Source organism: Octopus bimaculoides, chromosome 1 (assembly GCF_046866305.1).
Source record: "Octopus bimaculoides isolate indiv1 chromosome 1, ASM4686630v1, whole genome shotgun sequence".
NCBI lineage: Eukaryota > Metazoa > Mollusca > Cephalopoda > Octopoda > Octopodidae > Octopus > Octopus bimaculoides.
In genome coordinates, this window is record NC_142928.1 from 71,011,712 (window position 1) to 71,020,438 (window position 8,727).

General features: G+C 35.9%; 1 pseudogene; it reads left to right on the forward strand.

Moving 5' to 3' along the window:
• Positions 1 to 294: 294 nt before the first annotated feature.
• Positions 295 to 988, forward strand: LOC149137582 (uncharacterized; annotated as a pseudogene).
• Positions 989 to 8,727: the final 7,739 nt, after the last annotated feature.

The following is an 8,727-nucleotide window of genomic DNA, read 5'->3' on the forward strand; positions in this document are numbered from 1 at the left end:
CGTGGATATACTTTTATTTTAGTTTCTTGCATTAGTTTTAGTGTTTTAACCTTGTTGTTAGTTTATTTGTTGGTGTAATGTAGTCACTATGTGTTGAATGATTATATTGTTCAGTTCTATATTTAAGAGATAAGGAATTATGTACATCATTTACATTATTTACGTTTGACACCACTAAAACCAACCCTATGACTGCGATATGTTGATGACACCTTTATATTCTGGCCGCACCAGGAAGATGTCCAAGTGCTGTTAGATCACGTGAACTCAATAAAGCCATCCATACAGTTCACAATGAAAAAGGAAAAACATAATTTGCTAGCATACCTCGACGTATTAATAACACGCAACAAGTATGGATTCAGGACATCCGTATACCGCAAGCCGACCTTTACTGAACGATACATCAACTTCAATTCCCATCATCCATACAGTGTAAAGAGAGGGATTACTTAGTGCCTAAAACATCGAGCAAAGAATGTAAGTAGCGATCGTGATACCCACCACGAAGAAATGATCAAGCTCAGTAACAATCTGTTAAGCAACAACTACACCAAAAGTATACTATCCACTCCAATTATGAAGAAAAGGGAGGATGAAACCAATAAACTGCCCACAGTCTGTCTACCCTATGTGAAAGGCCTTTCCGAAAAGATACAAAAGATATGCGGCCCATATGACATCAGGACAGTATTCAAGAGTAATACAACACTTCGCAAATATCTCCTTCAAGTAAAACCACCGAGAGAAGAGAACATGACGAAAAATTGCGTGTATTCCATCCTATGCAGCTGTGGTAGGTTATACAAAGGCGAAACATACCGCCACCTCAAAATAAGGGTAGAGTAACATCGCAAAGCTGTGACACGAGGATATATTGATAAAGCAGGTATAGCTGACCGTGTATGGAAAAATGGAGACCACCTTCCCCTGTGGGATGAAGTTAAAATAATAGACAGAAAACAACACTGGAAAATACGAAAACTAAAAGAAGCAGCACACATGCTAGGACACAACAACCTCCTAAGCAGACCGAGTGCAGATATGAATAGCATATGGGAACCGATATTAAGGAAGGAAAGGAAAATATTAGATTCATAAGCCCTAAATTTCACTCCATAACAACGCGGGCTACTAACCCCAAGATTCCGAGTTCGATTCCAGGCAGTGCCCTGAATAATAATAATAATAATAATAATAATAATAATAATAATGATAATAATAATAATAATAATAACAACATCGAAAAATACCATAGGAATGAGAACCCAGGTCCGAACTTTCCCGAAGACACCTGATGAAGCTGAAGCGTTGTGTTAACAATAAACAAGATGAGGACAAATATCTGTCAAATGCAAATAATTATCATTTTGTTGTTTGTGTCTATGGCCGTATAACTGATATTTCTTTGTTCTATTTGCACGTGTTCTTTTTTCTTTGGTGTTTGTATAGATTAAAATGCTTTTGTGTTTGTTGTGGTAATTACAGTGCTGGTGCTGTCTCTGATGGCGGAGGTAATGGTGTTGTGATTGCTGATGGTAGTCTTATTACCGTTGTTAGAGATGATGGTGGAAGTGGCGTTGTTTTTGGTTTCATGCAGTGAAGGTTTATCCTTACGTCAATCTCCCAGCGTTCTAGTCGGCAGATTTGCTTATCCTTTCCTTCTTTCTATGCCTTCGTACGGGAACATCTTTCTACTGTTCCTGTTTGTCGTCATCGATGCTTGATATATTTTACATATATGAAGTGGGGAGGGGCATGTTATATAATATAACGTTTATAATGTTGCGAATGTTGTCGATGTGGTTCCGTTTACTGTTGTTACTCTCGTTGGATTTGTTGCAACCGAGGGTGTGGCCGCTGCTTCTTGTATTGATGTTACAGTCTCTGTGACTTCTGTGGCAATACCATCTTCGACAATAATCAGTTTCCCTTCCCTCTGCCTTTGTCGTGGACTGCGGGTGTTTTGATGGTTTATGTCACAACATAAGTAATATTTTGGCTAAGGCCTTTGACCGTGAAAAACACAGACAGATCACCTGGTAGATTGATCAGGTGTGGAAAGCTCTATGACCTCTGGATTTGTTTAGATAAATAGCTTCATCACCGAGACGGACCACTTTTTTCTTTTTCAGTTTGGAGATTGTGGATTTTGAATATGTTCGTTTTCTTACGTATCGCACAAAAGGCTGCAACTAGCCAGCAGACATCTATTTCTGGTAGTATACTGACCATCTTAATTGTTATCACATTGCGGTCAAATAAAACCAGTATAACTGCAAAGACTTCACGCTTTAGAGCTACAAAATGTTGTATTTTCCACTTTTCAATATACTCGTCTCTGTGTGTGTATGTGTGTGTGTGTGTGTGTGTGGGGGGGGGGCTTGTGAATCTGTTGTGATTTGTGATATGCTTAAGGACCCTGTCCTTTCTTCTTCTAAAGGAAATGTCTGGCATTTTCCAAATCCTGTAGCAATAAACTTATTCCTTCATTCAACACGCTTCAGTGAACCCACCGATTTACTAGCAGGGGTAATGGCGTTGTTAGTATTGTTCGTTTCAATACTCATGGTGGAGGTCAAGGTTATACTGAGTGCATTGGCAGATACTTTTGTCTTAAATTCTCTTATTTTCGCTCTTTTCATTTTTAGTGTTATTTTCGCTGTTGCCGTTGTTGTTGTTGTTGTTGTTGTTGCTGTTGTTCCCATTTTGTACACGTGTCATCTACGCCATTGCGACTGATTTTGAGAACGCTCCAATTTATTGCTGTGGTAATGGTACATATAGTAATGAGGGTGAAATTGCGTGCGCATTGTCACTGTTCATACCTTTTGTTTTTCTAACAATATTTTTTGTTTTGTAGCTCGTGGTTTTGTTGAGGTAACATCTACATCTCGAGTGGTAACAGTACTAGTGGTTTTGTTTTTATTTGTCTCTGATTGTTGTTGTTCTTATTGCTGCTGCTGCTCCTGCTGCTACGGTTACATATTGGGATCACAATGGGACTTTCAGCCTTCGTAAACCCAACATCTGTAACTCCATTCTTGCATAAATGGTTAAGTTGAATGAAAACTTTGGAAATTCCACTCCAGAGAGGTGGAACAAAATAGTACTATCCTGTTCCTTAGAACCCCGGCCAATTTAGGCAGAAAATGGTTTGTATCTTTTAAAAGTCGCTTTTTTTTTATAAAGAGTTAAGAAACAACTAAAACCCTAAATGACTAGAACATCCGTCTTGGTAATGCAAAAGCAAACGAAATAATAATAATAATAATAATAATAATAATAATAATAATAATAATAATAATAATAATAATAATAATAAGGACTTACAAATATATATAACATACAGAAAATTGCACTACTGGGCACAGCACACATCCTACGCAAAAAGACTTTCAATACAGTAACCATAAGAGCACCACAGCAAACCACAGCACATACCCAAGGCGCACAGAGCTGCGCTCGGTAGTGAAGTGAAAGCACGTTATAAAAATAAAACTACTGAACAATAATAATAATAATAATAATAATAATGTCCTACGAAAAATAATGTCTATGCAATCCCCAAAATATTTTAAGCTGTAAACAGTGCAAAAATACTTTTAAATGTACATAATATCCAACAGCTTCTACTGAATGGAAGAAAACAACCTGTTTCCAGAAGGGCAGAAGGGATGCTGCACGGGGTCATATGTATGCAAAGATCAATTATTGATCAATAAAACCATAACTGAAGACAGCCGAAAGAAAAACAAGGGTCCAAGCATGATTGGATCGATTATCGAAAGGTTTTTGACTGTATTCCCCACATATGGATCTTGGAAACACTAGATAAATGGCAAATATTACTACAACTCCAGACAAAACAGGGACTCATAAGAACTAAAGCCATCCCCATTCAAAGAAGAATATTCCAAGCAGACACACTATCTCTACTCATTTTCTGCTTGTTACTGACGCCTTTATCTCAGATGCTGAACACAACTGGATGTGTGTACAACTGCTCCGGCAAAACACACAACCCTCTCTTGTATATCGATGATCTAAAATTGTCTGCTGCAAATGACAAACAGCTGGAAACATCACTATAGATAGTGCATGGATTTGCCAAAGAGATAAACAAGAGAAATTCAGATTAGAAAAATTCGGATTAGAAAAAGAAGCCTTGCAAACAGGAACACTACTTAAGAGTAACAATATCACATTAGATAAAGCAAACGAAATAAGAGAATTAGACCAAAGCCAAACATACAAATACTTAGGAATCAATGAACAAGATACTGTACAATATACATAAATGGAAGAGAAGATAACAAAGGAATACTATAAACGAGTTAGATTAATACTTTAAACAGAGCTCAATGCGAAAAGCAAGATAATAGGTGTGAACAATCTAGCCTTCCCAATTATAAGTTACAGCTACAATATTCCTAATTGGATTGTAAATGAACTAACGAAACTAGAAAGTAAAAGAAGCAAAATAATGACCGAATTGAAGATGCACCATTTAATAATATAGAAATAATATTGTATGCTGGTACTTAATCTCTGATAGTTACAATGACGTAATTCAGTATTGAAAGTTGACTTGGTTTTCATTTTGAAACGCTTTTCAACGGAAATAAAGAAAGATTTGCAAAATAAATTGACCCATTTCTTTTATAACATCTCTAGTATCTTTAAGATGTAACTGTACTGATAAATCTTTGGCTTATACAAGCTATCATAATTTGAATGTCTCTTAAGTCCCTCATTATTCATGACCGTAGGCAAGCCATATGAAAATCATTGCTAATATGAGATATATCCTCAAATTGTGAATAAATGGACTCTGGTATTCACTGCAACCTATACCGAAGAATTAATAGTAGGAAGTTTTCCGACAGTTAATTAAGTTTTAATGTTTTCTTTGCTGTCTTTAGCGGAGTTGAAGATGTTCTTGACAGATACAGCTTCCTCATATCTGACAGTAAACAAGAGGTACCAACGATATATGTGGATATAATGACATGTTAAGGGAATTTACTTTCAGATACATTCATGCACATAATGTCATAGCAAAGAAAGTAGCAAAATAGAAGTCAATAATATTTAGCGAACGCTAAAATCATGATCAATCCTATCTAGGAACAAATTACAGAAGATAATTAAATATTAACCTAACCATGTTGATTACAACTAAACTGAAGATGAGAAACAAGTGTAATTCTTTAGGCTCAAATGTTCCTTTCCAAGGTTAGCGCTGCAGCTTCATTTTCATTGAGGTAAACAAAAAGTGTATTAGCGCACCTCTGTATTAAACATTATCAATGATAAGTGGAAATATAAGCGCCTCAAGTGCATACATTTGCAAGGCTTACACGTTGACGCATGAGACGTTAGATAGCTCACCCGAAAGGATAACTTTCACAGAATATTTTGCGGCCAACAAGGCAATTAATTGCTTAACTGCACATCAACCGTGATTTCAGGTTGCCAAAGACCATGGTGTGTTACAATGTACTAAGTGTATATGCAGTTGCATATCGTTTGCTGATTTCGTTACGTTTCTATGATTCTTGTCATTGCGCTTCTGTATATATATATATATATAATACAAAATGGGACAAGAACGCAAAACATCCAGACAGTTAGGTGATACAAGAAAGGGACAGCAAACCATCCAGATAGACGATACAAAGAAAACAAGGACAGGTCATTCGGAGTTTTCTTTCCTCAGTCGAGTTCCAGATTATCTTTGCAATTTCAGCTGGTTATACTCGTGTTCGCTCCAATCTGCTTAAGCAAGAAAAAATAAGCTAAGGAAAAACTAAGCTAAGAGCATTAGATTCCTTGGAAGAAAGCAGCGAATGTATACAAAAACAAGGACGAAAAAAAAAACGAACAATGTTACACGAATACAACAAAAATAATAACAGGACATAACAACAGGTGTCTTTCGACTAAAGACGAATTAAATTAAGCTGGTGTATTTGGAAATAAAGCCTTACGGCAGGGATACAAGGTTTCACAGGCACAAGGAGGAATATTGATGTTGCACGGACAACGGCCACCCAAGAAATAAAGATCACACTTGGTCGAACGCCGGTCACGTGGGAAGAGAAGAGGGAGAGGTAGAGGCAGAGGGACAAAATAATTAAGGAGGGGCGAGAAAAAATGTCAGGGACACAGTGAAATGAAAAGTGGAAGGAAAGTGAGCAAGAAGAGAAGGCAAGGAAATGTGAGAGAGGGGGAACGAAAGAACGAAGAGTGGAATGAACGAATAAGAGTGAAAGGGCTGATAGAAAGAAAGAATAGAGTCTTACAAGATTTAGAAAAATGTATACTTAAATATAAGAGACCAAAGTGTACGTACACCGCTATATATATATATATATATATATATATATATATATATATATATATATATGTGTGTGTGTGTGTGTGTGTGTGTGTGTGTGTGTGTGTGTGTGTGTGTGTGTGTGTGTGTGTGTGAGAGAGAGAGAGAGTTTATGTGTGTGTTTGTGTGTGTGTGTGTGTGTGAGAGAGAGAGAGAGTTTATGTGTGTGTTTGTGTGTGTGTGTGTGTGTGTGTGTGTGTGTGTGTGTGAATAATATACAATGGGACAAGAACGCAAAACATCCAGATAGACGACACAAAGAAAACAAGGACAGGCACACACACACGCGCGCACACACACACACACACTCACACACACCCACAAACCCACATGTATACTTATATATATAATTGCATATATTTATCTTAGGAGCATTTTAATAGTAACAACTCAGGTAATGGTTTATTATACTCCTTTGAATAATTATTAGGCAATTAGTTAAGTAACTAACCTCTTAATACCCGATTGTTTCATCAATCGTTTGAACAATCAGTCGTATCTCACATCAAGTATAACCAAGAATAACAAGTGCACATAACTGATGCGGTTAGGAATGTCATCGAAATGAACCTCCTGACAAATCAAATCATTGACTGTTTGATCGCTATATTAAACTAATGTTTACTTAACTGGTCAGTTGAAACTTCGTAGTTGTAGGCATGTATGCATAAATAGATATTGGCTCCTGCAATACATAATGTGGATTTTTTATACTTCTTTTAATTTTTCAAAATTAAGGTAAACAAATTTCTTTTATAAACAAAGATATATTCTTTCATTTCCTACAATGCTTTTCCATCTAGATTGGAGACTTGCAAGGTCCCTTTTCCAATATTCTCTTGACCGTAGCGAAAAATACTTCCCCGATACTGTTCTGACCTCATCTACACAATTCACATGCCTACAGACATGCGTGTACATATATATGCATATGCATATAAACGCACAGGCATATATTGTTTGAGAATGCTAATTTTCATAAAGGAAAATACGTAGCATTTCAAAATGGCACAGTTTGTGATTTGAAATCTGAAGGTTTTCGTTGCAATAAGTTTCCTGTACGTGTTATGTTTGTCAAATACAAGTTTGCAAATTTCAAAATTTGTGTGTTCAGAGATATTAAAGTTAGTACCTGGCAACTCGAACTTGTAGAGGTTTTCTTAACATACTAAAATTAGATTTACACTTTATTGTCTTCTACTCTCGGCACAAGGCCCGAAATTCTGGGGGAGGGAGCCAGTAGATATGATCGACCCCAGTTCGCAACTGGTACTTAATTTATCGACCTCGAAAGGATGTCCGCTAATGTTACGCGGACGTAAACACACCAGCATCGGTTGTCAAGCGATGTTGGTGGGGCCAAACACAGACACACAAACATATATATATATATATATATATATATATATATATATATATATATATATATACATATACATATATGCGACGGGCTTCTTTCACAAGGCTTTGGTCGGCCCGAGGCTATAGTACAAGACATTTGCTCAAGGTGCCACGCAGTGGGACCGATCCCGGAATCATGTGGTTGGGAAGCAAGTTACTTACCACACAGCCACTCCTGCGCCTATTTATATATATTTACATACTGAGGGTGATAAATTGAATATTAATTTCAATTTAAAACCAGTGGTCTAGCATATAAAAAATCTGACAATTCAGAAAAATTGTATTACATGCGTATAAGAAGGTATGACTACTAAGTGGACATCCAATATGCTAGAAAGAGGTCATCAACGACCAAACCACAAAGAAAAATAGTGTTCGCCAGAAAAAAAATTCAGCAAACACCAGAGCATAAGCGGGAAAGACAAAATGAAAAATATACAAAATAAAGAATTAATCGTGTACCGGTTTCGCCTTCAACTTTTTTACTTACGTAAAATCGTCCGTGGTTCATCAGCACAATCGTTCTAAAATCAATATAAATTGCAGAACTATACACGAATTCTCTTCATAAAATTTGACGTGCGTACAGTTCTACCGATGACCTCTTTTTAGCATATTGGATGTCCACTTATTGGTCATCACTTCTTATACGCATATATATATATATATATATATATATATATATATATATATATATATATATATATATATATATATATATATTATTTTGTTTAAAAGAGTTCCAACACTGTCTGTTTTTTGTTTTATTTATATTCCTGCAGAACCAATGTGAGGTATAGAATATGGAATATACAATATATAATATAAAATAAAATAAAATAAAAATGAATGGCACCATGAAATAAAGTATTGAATGTAGATGAAATATTGAGTGTTCAATATAAAGGATCAAATATATAAATATAAATATAAATATATAA